General features: G+C 47.9%; 1 long non-coding RNA gene across 5 annotated transcripts in view; it reads right to left on the reverse strand.

The window, feature by feature from the left end:
* LOC117029840 (uncharacterized) overlaps nt 1-15,897 on the reverse strand; it is a 103,284-nt gene that overhangs the window by 67,957 nt on the left and 19,430 nt on the right. For 3 of the 5 annotated variants that reach the window (XR_004424303.1, XR_004424305.1, XR_004424304.1), the window contains exons 2-3: nt 15,061-15,074; nt 7,000-7,114 (exon numbers count right to left, since the gene is read on the reverse strand). This is a non-coding gene — a long non-coding RNA (uncharacterized LOC117029840). Of the gene's footprint in view, nt 1-6,999; nt 7,115-12,123; nt 12,513-15,060; nt 15,075-15,897 lie in introns of those variants that run through there. The other 2 variants (XR_004424306.1, XR_004424307.1) reach the window with 2 other exon arrangements.

A 15,897-nucleotide genomic window follows, 5' to 3' on the forward strand; every position in this document is an offset into this window, starting at 1 on the left:
TAACTAAAAATTATATTTCTAACTAAAGAAGATTAACTCAAAAAGAGGTTTTGTTTTCAAAATAAGAAGTGAATTTATGAATAGTAGAATAAAGTGGCACACCTCCCCAAAATCAGCATATTAATGAAACCACATATCTCTCTGTGGAAAGTTATATTTCCTTTGCGCTACATGAAAAATTAATGCTTTATATTCATAAATAAAATATCTTAGATATTTAAGCTTGGTTAAATGATAATCTTTACTGGGATAAATTGTCGTCAGTGTTGTAGACTATATAGAAAACAAACAAAAAAAGAAAATTTCATATTAAATCTCAAAGTAGCTAAGGGGTAGCTCAATGAGAAAGAAGATTTTCAGTTAGAAAATGAAAAAAATGTATAGTTTATTTTTAAATGTTTCCCTCTTTTAAAAATATTTTCCTTTCTCTCAGAATTCTAAAGAATCATAAAAAATTAAATTTAAAAGCTAATAGCTAATCCTCAAAACAGCAATAAGTCTGTATTTGTATTTTTTAAATATTTGTTTGTTATTTGAAAAGATAGCAACTGCTTTCATGACTGCTTCATATTTAAATGCAAGTATTTCTTACAAATAGGTTTTTTTCTGGACAAACTTCCTAAAGGATAACTTGGAGAGGGAAATATCTATGAATCGGAGGGTTTTATAAACCTGCAAATACATGAAAATAGTTGATTACTGTTACAGCCTATAGTGTTTTTCCTTAACATTTTCATTTTAATTCTTAACATTTTAATGACCAAATTTTAATTCAGGAAGCTGTCTATCAATTAAATTTTTTCTTTCTTCTAAAAATTTTGTTATAAATGACAGCTGTGCTCTCTCTCTCACCTATATGTATTTTAAAATTAGAAAAGAAAGCTAGCATAGAAAAATTCACTAGGGAAAAACTGTATTCCTCTTTTATATAAATATTAATTCATTAAACATGGTGTTAACATTCAGAGGTGGTGGAAATCTAAAGGATAAAATTCGGAGGGTTAGATTGGATTCACTCTTCCTTTTTAACTAATTTATAGGCTGCCAATTTACTTATTGCTCTTTAATTATTTGAGAAATATAGAATTTTCCAGACAGTTTCATTTTGGTTCATAGAACCCCCCACCTCCAGCAAGTAGGTTTTCTGCTCTTTTTCTTATCCCTAACCCAGTGCTCTTGCCACAAATTCAAAGGGTGGAGGAGTCTCCTTAATTAAAACAATAATAATAATAATAATTCATTCCATCTTGAAACAAATAGTAAAACTATTTCTTTACTTGATTTTTTTTTTCTACTAACCTAAGATCTGAGTCTTAAAGATGAGTTGACACGGCGGATCATGACTCCTTACAGGGTTAATTTGTTTTTTGACAAAGCAAAGGGTCAGTGTGGTGTAAGTCAACGAAGTTTGAATGACCAGCTCTCCTTAGCGGCCAGGAAGCCCTGAGCAAGCTCCCTTATGTGCTATTTGTTCAGCTCCAGGTAGGTTTACCACATCTGCAAAATCTTAGTATGATCCAGATATTCCTTAACTTTAGACTCATCTTTGACCTTATGACTCCTAGTGACTTTACCTTTCTGCTTCCTTATTCCTATTTCAACTCTCCCAACTATTCCAGGACTAAATCTCTCCTGGGTCTGCAGGGAGTCGTCTTAAGAATGACAGTTAAAATCAGCTGAGTCCATACCACGTGCCTAAACTATGTAGGGAGTGTTTACTGACATTCTCATTTCATCTTCCCAACGGCCTTGTGAAATAGGTACTTGAATATCCCATTTTACAGATGAGGAAACTGACTCAGAGATAGAACTTGCTCAAGGACATGCAGCTGAAAAGAGCAGAACTGGGGAGTAAAACTAGGTCTCAGTGGCTACAAAGCCCCCAGTTCTCCACCATTAGGTTTTACTGCTTCCTCAAACTATGCTGCTTTCATCCTCCTGTTAAGAGGCTGCAAAGAAGAGATGGCAAGGATCACTGTACAGACTGCATTTGACACGTCCCTGAGTTTCTTTACTATGTTTTTTTTTTTTTAAAAAAAAAGGAAAGAGAAGTAGAGTCACTGAATAGAAGCAACAGTTAGGTAGGCTTTGGGTTAAAATGTTAAAAGGTCTGTGGAGAAAGCTCCAGTTTCTATGAAAATTAAATAAAATAAATAAACAAAAAAAATGTATTTTCCTTTCTCTTTGGAATGGCCTCAGACGTGCTTGATAGGTTAGGGGGGGTACAAAGGTGGCCCCGGCTTTTTTTTTCCCTACTGTTACCCCAAAATCATAGAGACAGGCATCAGATTCTTCCTATAATCACCCCTGCAATTTGCAGCCAAGACTTAAAAGAAATGCCTGATAGGACAAGTTAAGTGGATCAAAGGGAGGAGAGCAAAGATTGTTTTGTTTTGTTTTTTTTAGGGGTAAGAGAAGAAAAAAAGATTTATAAGACTGCAAAAAGCGAAGCTGGAAGAAGGAAAGAATGAATATTAAAAATGTACAAAAAGGAAAGAGAAAACCTCATTTGTGACAGCAAATAGTGCCCTTCTATCTTTCCTTTACCTTTTCCTTGGTGGGAGTCACCTAAACTCTGAAAATTTAGGACTGGATATGAGCTGAAAAATAAAAGGTAAATGGCAAGTATCCTAGGTGAATCGCTTTTTCTCCCTGATCAAAAAAGTGTTTTTATTTAAAAAAAAAAAGCATAAAGAAAGTGATTTGCAAAAACAATTGTGATTAAATTCCACAGATTTTAAAAAGAACTTGAAAGGAAGGAATTATAGGGAAATGAAACTACAAAGAGATCATCTTTGTGTAGGGATGCATGAAGTAGAGAAAAAGATTTTCCTATCAGTCCTTTTGATTTGCTCCCAGACGAGTAATCCTGGGTACTGACAGGCTATGGAGCAAACAGACAGATGCTTCCAGAAAAGATTATCTTTTATCTGTTACTCAGGGAATAGCTCTGGTCCTGTAACTACTGATTCGGTGATCTAAGCTCCGTATGCCATTGTTATATGGTCAAGGAGGAAAAAAAACACCCCTATAATAATAATAATAGCAGTAATAATAACAACTAACATTTATTGAGCATAGTCTAGGTACAAAGCACTTTCCACGCGAACTCTCATTTAATCCTCACCAGAACCTTATGCTTGTTATTATTATTCCCATTTTACAGATGAGGAAATTGAGAAAATGAAAAGGACCAGTTTGTAATTACATGGATTTTTCTATACTTTAGCCTCAGGAGCAGCAATCTGTTGCTTTCTTGTTTAAGTAGAAATTCATACACTTCACCTTATATTCCCACAATCATACCATAAAATCTTTACAAATTCGGATCCTAATCTAGGCCTGTCACTTCCACTGGCTGTACACCCTGGGAGTACTGAATAAGAGTATCTAGAAGAAGGTCCAAGATGGCGGATTGGAGAAAAAGAAAAGACAACAAACAAACAAACAAATAAAGGATAATAAATAAAATAAAACAGAAAAAAAAAGAGCATCTAGCTCTCCCTGAAAGTAAAGTCTGCATCAGGGTCTGATCAGTACTACAGTACTACAGTCAGTAAATGCCCTTTGCCCTAAACGAAAACGCTTAGGCCTTCCTCATTGTGATGTGGAATTGTGAGGGTCCAGAGGGCAGGGAAGAAAGAGGCTCTGAAAGACGGGGACTAGGAAGAAACCTTTGCACACTGACCTCTCCATATCCATTCTGGGCCTTAAAGACTCCCAGTTTCTCCTTTACTGAAGACCTCAGCAGAATTGCCTGCCACAAAGCCCCTTGCTGTGCTACAGACGGTATGCCAACCCAACTGGGCCAGTCCACCAAACTAACAATCCAACAAATGGACTGTTCCTTTCCTTCTCAAGGAATCCCTGTCCTGTCGAGCTGTGATTTTCCCTACTGGTCTAAAGCCCCAGAGGAAGGCCATCCTTGCTCCGAGCCCTGGCATCGAGACCTTACACTATGCAGCTCCAGCACAAACCTCTCTCCCCGCCACCGAAGCACCAGACTTAGCCAAGAACCTTTTAGCCTAAAAGATAGATTATCTCTTTGAAGTTCTACAGGACCAGGTTAGGTTTGGTCATTAAAACTTCTCATCTGCTTTTGTCCCTCAGCTCCATGACTGCCTTGCCTTTCAGGTACTCATTTTTTGTTTAACATTTATTCTAGCCATCTGCTACGTATTAACTAAGTTCCAAATACTTATTCTCCAAAAAAGCAGGACCAAAAAGCATGATAAAAATGCAACAGAATGCTACTAGAGGAAAAAAAAAGTAAGGAGCAGCTAGAAATCAAGATTTGACAATGCAACCTTGTAAAATATTGTAAAATGTAGGCCTTAGAGACTAACTAATAAAAACAATTTAGTTTGGGGTCCATGGGGTCTAGGGACTAGGTTACAAACTCCCTGAAATTGTATGTAAAGTAGCTGTGGTTTTGTTTGTTTTTCTTTTCTTGTTTTGTTTTGTTTTTCTGGGAAGAAGGTCCATAGCTTCAATAGGTTATCAAAGGGAGGATAATTTATTTGTATCTCCAAAGCCTGATAAGGCCTGATACATAGTAGGGACTCAATAAACATTTGCCGAAAAAGCATTCAACATTTGTTGAATAAATAAATGGTTGAAGGGGTCTTAGCTCTAAAGCTCCTAATTTTATAGATGGAGAAATGGAGACCTTGAAAAGATACATAACTACTTCTTCAAGGTCATGAGCCTAAGTAGTCAGGATCACATAGAATTAGCTCTTTTAACTCTTTCCACTGATAGTTAGTCTTGTTTTGCCTTTCACCTAATTGTGTCTTTCACTCCATTTCATTTTTCTTCCTCCCAATCCATTTCTTGTTAAGCAGAGAAATGCATCTTATTTCGTAGTTAGAAGCTGCCAGCTCGAGCATGTCCCCAAGGGGAGGTGGGGGAGCAAAGAGTAAGGGCGAGTTTATGAAAGAAACTACCAGAATAATTTATTTGTGATCGCACACACAGCATGGCTACCATTCCTATGTGCTAAGGACATGGAATGGCTGTTATTGATGGAAATATATAAAGGGGAAGTAATGAAGTTAGATCGAGGGCGTGGCAGTAAGTCTTAAGCTTAAATTGACCAGGCCAAGCAGCTGTCCTATAAGCAGGTCCTTGAACGATCCTTTTGACGGCCTTCCTTGCTTGTACAGTAATTCACAGATCCTGGGAGAATTCAAAGTAGGCCTGACTACCCTCCTAACAGTTCACAATCCAGCCCAGCAGGCAAGAGGCATGAGACTCAAACTGCCACCCAGAGGAGAAAAATAGGGAGAAGCGCCTAGTCCTCATGGAGCTGCTTCATCCGAGGAGAGATTTTGAAACAGACCAATACTCGGATTCTGTGACACAGCAAATTTCTTGTGCTGGTGATGTCCTCAGCAAACTGAGGCCAGCATGGAGGCTCTTAAGTCAAGGCCATGTCAGAGGCAAGGGACGAGAGCTGTTCTTAACCTTGTGATACCCCAGAATGCCAATTGATTAGCAGAAGAAACTTTCGGTAAACTCTTCTTTGAAACCTGGCATCCTAAATGCAAGTCATTTTACAACGGAAACTGTTACAATGCCCTGGATTGTGTTTGTTGGTTATCTGTATTATTTGGGAGTGGTAGAAACTATTTAGTGAGAAAAAAAGCACCCAGAGTAAACAATAAACAACCTGGGTTCAAGCCCCAGCTGTGTGACCTTGGTAAAATCACTTAACCTCTCTGAACCTTTGTTTCTTGATTTATACAGCAAAGGTATTGGTATTCATATCTTCTATAGCTCTTTCCAGCTTCTGCATGCTACATATAATATCTACGATTGGGGTTTAACCCATCAATAGATTTTTTCAAACATGATCAGAAGAGGTTATCCTTCAGCAAAACAACAACAAAAAGCCCATATTATTTTCTTAGATTTCTCTACAATGCAATTGAAATATCAAGTAAAGGGGAGAAGGGAGAGATGTTAATCTCTTAGAATGAACAACCCTATTGCTCTAAGCCAGATGCTGCAAACTTCAGATCCTTACATTCAAAAGGAGAATTTTTATAAAAGATAGCTTCCGCCAATGATTTGAAGACCTTGCCTTCACTTTAGATAGTGGGATCATAGAGAATTCCAGTTAACTTATTAATTGCGTTCCACTCTCAAAATGTAAACATTTCACAAGATCCACATAGCAGTCATTTGATTAATAGAGCAAATAAGTCTGTTTTGTAATGATCTGAAGGTCTTCCATGTAACGTGATTCTGTTCTGCCTTAGTTTCCCTCTAAGATTCCCAGCAGCTTCCTACGTTTTGCTCACATAACATCCAAGGATTAGCCAGGTAGCTCCGTTTCTCCCTTCCTCACAAACCTAACAGCCCTGGGGTTTCAAAATTCTCTGCCAAGCTCTGAACCGAATTTCCCAATAAGAAACACAGTATGACACTGAAGCTCAGAAAGGCAGCTAAACAAAAGCTCTGCGGCGGCAACGGATTTTGCTGGTTAATAGAAAAAGTAAATGTACTTAGAGTTTAACACTTTATCCTTCAAGAAAAAAAAATCCATAACCGAAAACTACTCCTAACTATCCTATGCCGAACTCCAGTTAAGAAGACATAACTCAATGTTTTAGTTTCCTTGGAGAAACTGACCTCAGCAAATGGGCCCCTGAGAGGCCTGAAGAAACCCAGGAAGTAAGGGTAGAAAGGGAACTGTGAGCCCCATGAGTAAGGCTTGCACCCCTCAGTACTGGGGGCTTGCAAGCCTCCAAACACCTACGCCCAAGTCCTGCTAGAGAATCAGAAAGGAAGGGGGCCTGCCTCCTGGGATACTGTGTCCTTCCTTATGACCTCTAAGATGGGTGCCTTTCTTTGCCAAAGGCTAAGCCATTGAGGACTGTCCCCAGCATTGGATCCCTAGCTCCCCTGTGTCTCATCAACAAGTGAGGAACGTGTATGGAGGTCCCTTGGGCCTGCCCAGGCCAAGGGGTGGTGGGCTGAGGTATGTGCACTCACCTGGGATTCTGGAGCTCATTTGTCTAGACACTTCATCTCCTGTGGCCTCTGAGACCCCCTCCTCCAGTGGCCGACCCTCATGCAGACCTCCGGGTGTCAGGACAGGTTTGACCACCTGAAAGAGCAAATAGATGGGTAAATTTACTTTGCTGGCCTAGAAGGAGACTAGAAGAGATTAGGGGCTGGGACATTTCGCAGGAAATCAAGGAGTGGGGAGGCTGAAGGGAAGGAAAGGAGCAGAAGGGCTTGCCTGGGCCACGGGCTACAAGGTAGGGATGCTGATGCAAGAGAAGAGAGCTTTTCAGAGGTGCCCACAAAGCCACTCAGGTTTGAGAAGTCTCTGGGACAGAAAAGAGGTTTCCTGGTCTGACATTGCTGCAAGTGTGTTCAGAACTTTGACGACGCAATCCCCTCCTTTGCCTCCAGCCTAAGGCAGGTAAGGCAGAGGGACTCAAAGCAACCACAAGTCTCGGAAAGAGGACAGAAAGGGCAAAATGACCAGACAGAGGGAGGAAACCTGGCTCTAGCTGAGGACAGGGTAGGAGAGGCAGAGGGAGAGTAGTGCAGATGCAGAGCTGCGAAAGTGAGCCTGAGGGTAAGAGCATGCAGAAGCCCCTAGCCTGGTCCAGCCACTAGAGGGCAGGTGGTGGGGAGAGGGCTCTGTGGTGCCTTCACCCCGTCCTTAACTCCAGAAGCAACCCCTGGCCTTGATTTTCTAACACAGGCAAAAGCTAAGCTAGTTAACTTGAAGGACCAAGGTCCCTCAGCAGCTTCCTGAACATTTCCCACTCCCCAGGGAGAAGCGGACTGGAGTGGGGAAGGGTCTAGAGCTGCTCCCCCCTTCCCTATAGAAGCTCTAGGGGTTGGCTTCAGATGAAAGTGCGTGGAAGTTTCCATCAGGCCCCTGGCTTACTAGGTGAATGGCTTTTTACAAGAAGGGTGTGCATTATCAGTTTGAGGGTTCCAGGAGATTACCTCCCCTTGCCCTCCTTCCCGGCTGAAGCAACGAGGGGTGAAAGGGGAGATTAATTCCCTCTGGCCTCGGGCTGACGCAACCGCCCTAAGGAGGGAGGGAAAGACGCACAACGCACAGATTTTTACTTGAGAAGGGGAGGGGAGGGGGTCCTTTCCTCTGACTGCCCCCCCCCCGGAACGAGACCCCCCTCTCCGCGAGCACCCCCGCCCGGGTTAAAAGTGGGCAGCCCTGGCTCCGGCATGCCGCCCCAGCAGCTGTGCTGCTGCAGCAGTAGCTTCCTCAAGACAGCAACAGTTGTCTGGCTGAGGCGAGGCTAGGACTCGCACTGGCGTGCACGACGCCGGCTTCGGCCGGGTGCTCCTAGGCTCTGGAGTCCTGGCCCCAAATCTAGCCTCTGTGGGAGAAGTGAGGGGACTAGGGACACGGTAACCCCCTGCCGCCTGCGCTCCAGTTGCTCAACCCCTTCAGTGCAAGTTCACTTAAGTCACCTCTCTCCCAAATCTGGTGGAGGGATCAGGCTTTTGGAAAGAGGGGCGCTTTCTTCTGGGTGGGGAAAGGAGGGGGGTGTAAGAAGCAAAAGACAAAGAGAAGCTGAAGGGACACAGGGTGAACCTATTTTTAATCTAACGTGGCTCTTCTGCCTCTCCCTTGGAGAAGCTATCGCTCCACAGACGGCCCCAGGTGAGAGGCAGGGAGGAAAACCCCCCCAGAGCTTTTGCTTTTACTCTATCTCCTTTGCAGGTTTTCGAGACCCTTTTACTCTTTCAGAACACGCAATCAGGGAGGGAAAATCTCCTTTATCTGGGGAGAGGGGCTCTGGTTTATTCCTAAAGCTTGGAGTCCTCGCCTTAGGTGCCTTCTCGCAGGCTGAGCTAGAAAGAGTGACTCTGTCCAGCATTCTCCGACTTCATAGCCCTTCCCTTATTCGGAAGAAGGTAGAGTCTGTGTGCTCAGCTAACCGAGAGGGGAATGATGGTGGGCGTTTAGTTTGCTGGAAGAACGGTGATTGGGGTGCGGAGGAGGGAGTTCAGGCCCTCCGCTAAAATGGGTAGCTTCGCAGCCCTCGGGCCTTAGACTCTCATATCCCCACACGCATCCTTTACCCGTGTCCATCCCTGTGTGCGCCCGTGTGTGTCTGTGTGTCCTTCTGGTCCAGTCCCTAAGGGCGCCCAGCAGTGTTTCTAGCTGGCGAAGGGCACTGGGCTCAGAGCATGGCGAAGGCCTGATTTGTGCCACTTGTAACTAAAGTCACGACTGCAAGGAGTGGAAGGGGAAGAGGGGGACGCACAGACTGTCCCCAGTCCTGCAGCTCTGCCTCCCTCCCCAGGACCGGATGCCTTGAGAGGCCAGGACGGGGCTGCTGCTGGTACTGCTAAGCTTCTGAGTCGGGTGCAACCGCTTCTCTCAAAAGCTCCTTCTCTGCGGGGGTTTCCTTGGTTTTCTCCTGTTTTACCCCCTTCGGTGCTACTTAGTTTTGAAAAAGATGAGATGGGGAGGACCCGAGGCTGCAAAAACGCCCCAAATTAGGTTGGAAGCAAGTGCGGAGGGAAGGGACTCCGGAGAGCAGGCGGTGCCTGGGTGTTTTCCCTCTTTTCGGAGCCACCCAATTCGCCGCGGCTCGCCTCACCTCCAGGTTCCTCGCGCTAGGGCAGAGGGTACTGAGGGCTTCCCGCCCGCCCCTCCCTCTAGGGCTTCCCCCACCCCCATATTGCAGAGTTGGATTATTGGGGTCAAAAAAGACCAGCAAATGCCCTCCACTGATTCGTATTCCAGGTACTGACTTGGTCCTAAGACCAGGTCCTTTTTTTTTTCCCACGGGTGAATGCGGTTATTCGAGGTGTGGGCGGGGGTGGGGGAACACACAACTTCTGTAAACTTTTATTGTATTTCAGCTTCTTCCCACTTCTCCGAAAACATGCACACAGCCTGCTTCAATTCCCCCTGTGATACAAAGTCGACTAAAAAGTTGGGGGCGGGGGAATCCGCGCAGAGGACAGGCGGGTGGTGACCAAAGCCTCGGCGAGCGCGGGAAGGACGGGAGGGAAAGGATGAATTCTTCCGTGGAAAACGGGGACAGGGCTGGGAAAGGCTTGGACAGAGCCGCTTCGGGAAGGTGTGGGCTTCGGCGACCGCTGGCCGTCTTCTCGACGAGTGCGCCCTCCGCGAATGCTTTTTGGGGTAAGGGCTTCCGGCTATTGAGTTAGGTACAGCAAGCCCAGACCGCAAAAAGATTCGCGAAGGGCAGAGTCTGCTGGCTTCTTCGGTCCGCCGCCGCCGCCGCCGCCGCCTTCAGCCCAGGATGTCTCCGAACCTCCGAGCCGAGCAGGCTGGGTCTCCCCAGCGCGCTCCAACGCGGCTCAGCCTTCCCACCACGCGCGCCACCCGCCCTCTCCCGCCCCTCTCCGCGCCCCCGACCCATCCCTCGATTTCTCCACACCATCCGCGATCCCCCAACTCAGCCCGCACAGCCTCCAGCGAGGTGTGTGGAGGGCGAGAAGAGTGCGGACAGGCACCAGGGATCCCGCTGCCCAGCCTCCACCCCTCTCCCGTAGCCCCAGCACCCCGAACCTCTCCGCCTATCTGTCCTATATCCCCCATTCCTCTATCAGAGCTCCAGCAGCCCCGGCTGCAAGGTCGTGGATCCCTGACCAGGTACAGTTCGGGTTCCCCCTAAAACCCCTCTTGTCCCTCCTAGTCCCCCAACCGAGGTTCCAGCCGTGACTACAGGCGCTGCGTAAAGAGAAAAACTCCCCCAGAGCACTAAATAAATACAGACGAGGCCGCCAGCTCATTGGTGAGGACTAAAATCGTCACCCACCAATCAGGAGAGAGCTCACATTTTCTTTTTTTTCTTTTTTTTTTCATAAGGGGGAGGGAGAAAAAAATATTTCCATTTCTAATTATTCAACAAAATCCAGACTGGAACACGTTAAAATATTGTTGTTGCAAAAACGCTGGCCAGGACCCCTATTACAGCCCAGGTAAGGGGAGGAGAGCGAGATACTGGGCAAACGGGTTCAAGAGAGCGACCTCTCCCAACGGGACACAAGCCAGAAGATTCAGACAGAAAATGACAGGCACAGATGAACATAAAATAAACCCCAAGTCCACGCTAGTCATCTTATTTCTAGAAACACGGGAATATCTCAATCCCCCCGCCCCCCCCCCACAAAGTTCTGAATGCTTATTAGAAAGGGTGAAGCTCCTCCCTCAACACCCTTTCCCAAACCCGTCAAGATATTGGGTGTCTAACAGCCCACTCGCCTCAGGTGCCCTTTCATTGCTGCAGCCCCTCCCCCCACTCCCTACCCATTCTGCAGAATGTTGCGGGGAACAACAAGGCGCAAGGCGCGAGCCCCTCACAGACCGCCGCCTCCCACAACCACGGGAGATTCCAGCATCTGCAGGGGTAAGGAGAGGGTAGACGACGGGAGACTAGGGTAGGAGGAGGAGAAAAATCTTTTTCCTTCGTTCACCCTCCTTCCCTCTTCCCTCTCTCCCTCTGGGCCCCCTCCGCTATCCTATCCACTCAAACTTTGCGGGGTTGTACTCCTACTTCCCAGGGCAGCACCACCCTTCCCATGGCCTCTCGTCTCCCCCCCCCCACCCTCGTCACAACAGTGTCCGAGAATGGGGTAGGCAAAAGAACGTTCTGAACGCCTCCCTCCCCAGCAGTACACGCCCAGTGGGTAAAAACACAACTAGGGTGGGATGCTGCAAACACTGCAAGAACTTGCGGGGGGGGGGGGGTGGAGTTGCCATATTTGTTCCTTGCCACCCTGGAATCGACGTGCGGACAGGGGCGGGCGCACACACACACTCTTGCTCAGCACGCCCGGAGAAAAGACAGCTACAAGAAGTAGTCACTGTCTCCAAGTCAATGTCGACCCACCCCTCCGCCCATCCATCACCCTTCCGCAGCTCTGCGATCCACCCACCCTCCCACCGCCTCCCCTCGGCTCCGAGAGTGATAGACGCACGCACACACCCTCCGAGCGTCTGCGCGCCCGCGGCGCCAAAGGGGGCTCCACAGGCCGCGCCCGCCGCCGCCGCGGCGCTGGGCAACTGGGAAAAAAAAAGTTCTGCTCAGAGGACCAGTGAGCCTACCGACCACCGGCCGACCAGTGCACAAACCCCGTTCTCCTTACCTCGGTCCGGAGGCCCCTGGAGCGCTCTGGTCCCGTCCGCACTGCAGCCAGCTTGAAGGAGCCCCTCTCCAACCGGCCCGCTCTTCTCGCGCCCCTCCCCGCCCCCACGGGCATTTGTCCAGCGGCAAAGCAGACTCTTCCAGGTAAGTATATAAGTTACTGTACTGTGTGGGAGGGTCACGATCTTGGTAATTGCGGCTTTCCGAGCTTAACCCCTGCGTTCCTGCCTTGCTCCAACTTGTTGAGGACTCGTCGGGCCGCGGACAGAGCGAGCGTGCGCGCCAGCGAGCGCGCCGGCTGGCAGGGGGAGAGAGGTGCACCGGGCAGCGACGGGAGAGCGAGGCAGCGAGCGGCGGAGTTCAAATGCCCCCCTGGCAGCGGTTTTCATTGGATAGGTCTTTCCCCCGCACACCCGTCCCCCCAGACTTAGTGCCCCCCCTCAAGTCTCCCAAGTAGGGGACGTTTCCAGGCGAAGTCACGATTCCTTCTCAGTTCGGAATGAACTGTGACTAGAGCCATGACGCAGCCAGCGCGCATTACTCACTTTTTGCAGTCACGACTTGGGAATCCGTGCTGGTTCCAACCAAAATTACACCGCTACCATTGAATTATTTAATAGGTTCTAGTTCGGGGGTAAACTTGTGCATTGTATCAAGCGATGGGGGGAAGAGGAGACGGAGCGGGGCGAAATGAGGTCATAGGGCTTTCTCCCCTCCCCCTTATTGACTCTTGGACACCCTCCCACCCCACCACCACTCCACGTGTTGCAAGTGTTTTATTGTGCTACCACCGCTCCCGGCCCGACCACTCCCCCCACCCACCCCATACCCATTTGTATCCTCTGCAAATGTGGCAGAATTTGTAAACACAACCACGCAACTTGCGGAGCAGAGAGGGGAGAAGCTTGGGAAAGGGAAGGAGTAGGTCCGGATGAATGACGAAGAGGCCGAGGGGTGGGCCGAGAGGCTGCGAGCAGCTTTGGTTTGAGCTGAATTGTCAAGACAAAGTGTGGGCTGCAGCGTTATTTGTGTTATTCCCCACAATATCAGTAACAGCCCGTTACTATTATGAGTTGAGAAATACTCAGTTTCACCCAGAGAGGGACTGCTTCTGAGCTAAAAATAATCCGACCCATCCTCCTTCCCCTCTACTCCCAGGGCTGCGCCTCGGATGCCCTGCATGGGGGTCAGGTCACTAAAACCAGAGGCTGTTGCTGGATTTAGGATGGGGCAGAGGGAACAGAAAGTACCCGGGCTCTTCGTTTTCGCCTGAAGGCTAGCCTTGTCAGATATTTAACCTCACCTTCCCGAGTTTATTATTATTTTTTACTTACATAGAAAATATCTCTGCATGCATGTAAGCTTACTGCAGGTCCTCAAGATTGCCTCATTTCCCTCACCATCTACAGCCCACCCTTATGGGCCAGTTTGAGGATGAAATTTTATTATTCCTCTATGAGGAGTTAATCAGTATAAACGTCTTTGTGTGCTCATGATATCCATCCCCTCTCTGGCCTCTGATAACCTTCCTCCCTCCTCACCTGTCTGGCTACAGGTTTGGCCAAAATGTCTGGAGCTAATTGCAGTGACTCTCACTCTAGGTCGAGCCCATGATCCCAGGAAGCTGATAGTTTCCCTAATAACATTTGGCAACTAGGAGTAGAACTCCCCCCACTCCCCAATCCCCAGTTTCCCTCGGAGCCGGTTTTCAGAAACCCTTTGGCTTTTGGTTTTAAGGCGCCCTGTGGTGTTCCCCAGCCTGGATTCTCTGCGCATCGCACCAACAACTCCTGTGCCTTGGCCTCTAATTCAATCTTTCCACCACCAACTCATTTGGGGCTCCTCTGACTAGGACGCGATGGGTGAAGAGTGAGAAAAAAGCCGTAATGCACAGACACATCCTTACACACCTCACAAGAATTGCAGAATGTGGGAGCGTGGGGGGGCATGAAGTGGGAGGGGACGAGAGTCCGAATAAAGCAACCTATAGCTTCTTAGAGAGTCACCATCACGGGAGAGAAATCTTTCAAACCCACTGGCGGGAAGGTGCGGGCGCCTGGGAATGGAGACCCAGATAGTGCCTGGCCTCTGCGGAGAAAGCCAGTGAGGCACAGCTCTCGGTTCCTGGAGCTCTGGGCCTTGGCTCATCCTCAAATCTAACACTTTGCTCCCCCTCCTTAAAATTTTTTTCCTTTCCTTCCCACTCACCCCTCCTTTTCCCCAAAGCTCTCACCGAAGTCACGACTATCCCCTTTGAACATCCTTAACCCCCTCCTCTCCGCATCCTCCTTCTGCATCCAGGGCGGGGCTATCCGCAGCTGGCACCAATCCCGCCCCCTGGCGCTCAGAGCTGAACTCGCTGAGGACGAAGGAATTTTCAGCACCTGCCTTCCATGGACAGCTACCGCGTCCTGCGCCGGCCGGGACCAGGGTCGCGGTTCTCCGGCTCCCCAACCGGAGCGCACAGGGAAGTTTGTTCAAGGAATAGGGATTCCCCCCGCCCTTTACCTCCCAGCCCCATCCATGCAATTTTAATCTATATCGCATCGTCTCCATTAATCTCGCAGAGAGATGGTCCATGAAGTCGTATCTGGGCACCCTTTAAGACAGAGAAGATGCGGAGGGGAGGGGGACAGTAGGGAGAACCGGGCTCAACAGCGCCGACCCATAAAGAGAAAAGGAGTTGCAGCAGCTATTGATTCAGAGATTCGTAAGGGTGATTCCCGGTTCTGCAAGAATTTCCTCTTTCAGTTCCTTTGCATGCATCCCAAAATTCATTATGCACACACACAGCTATACCCCTCACCCTCTATTCAGTCCCACCCTCCTCTGTAGAAAGGGGTAAAAAGGCAGCCAAAAGGAATCTCAGATCATGCATAAAGTAAGCCTCAGCTCATACTCACAGTCTGCGGCATGCACATGACATAATATTACTTACCCAAACGGGAACTCCTTAAGAGAGAGAAAGAGAAGCGTAGGGGGAGGGAAGAGAAAGTGGAAAGAGAGAAGGAGACAGAAGAGGAGAGGAAAAATCCAACAATTAATTTCCAGACATCGTGGGGAGGGGGGATGCGGTGATGTCCAGGTTTTCTTCCACCCGCGCTGGCTTTTTATCCCAATGCAGCCCTCGGTCTATTTCTGGAACACGATCAAACCCTGGTGCTATTTTTAGCAAGTGCTGAAAAAAACCTCCACACACAAAGGCATTTCGCCGGAACGTTACGTCCAAAACATTAAGCGCCCCCTCCTCACTTTTTTCTGCACCATCAGCTTCACTTGCTTTACTGCGGATGATGTTTTTCAAAGCAGGAAAATACCCAAATATTTCTTATGTTCTCCCTCCCTCCCATTAACTCCCGTCTGCCGCTGCCTGTTGCAAGCTCTTCGCAGTCTCCCCGAGCAGAAGGCTTTGGGGTGGGTGTATTCTTTCAGAGCTCCATGCCTCCATTGACCAGATTCCCTACATGATGGGGAAGGGGTGGAGGTGCTTAGACCTCTTTCCCAGAGGGGCTTCCCAAGAAAGCTCTCGAGTCTAGTGCTATCCACGATGGAGATTCCCAAATGTCGGGGCGGGGGGCAGAATCTTCCGTACCCTTCCCACGTTTCCCACCCATGCTTTGCAAAATCGCGCTGTGCTTGCAACACACCGCCTTTGGAAATGTATGTTTTGAAAGCTGCGTGTGTGTGTGTGTGTGTGTGTGTGTGTGTGTGTCTGTGTGTGTTGCGTTCTAGTAATTCAGTACGAGGGGGCTGGAGAAAACAGACTCATGAAGGC

This window comes from Rhinolophus ferrumequinum, chromosome 11 (assembly GCF_004115265.2).
Source record: "Rhinolophus ferrumequinum isolate MPI-CBG mRhiFer1 chromosome 11, mRhiFer1_v1.p, whole genome shotgun sequence".
NCBI classification, from domain to species: domain Eukaryota; kingdom Metazoa; phylum Chordata; class Mammalia; order Chiroptera; family Rhinolophidae; genus Rhinolophus; species Rhinolophus ferrumequinum.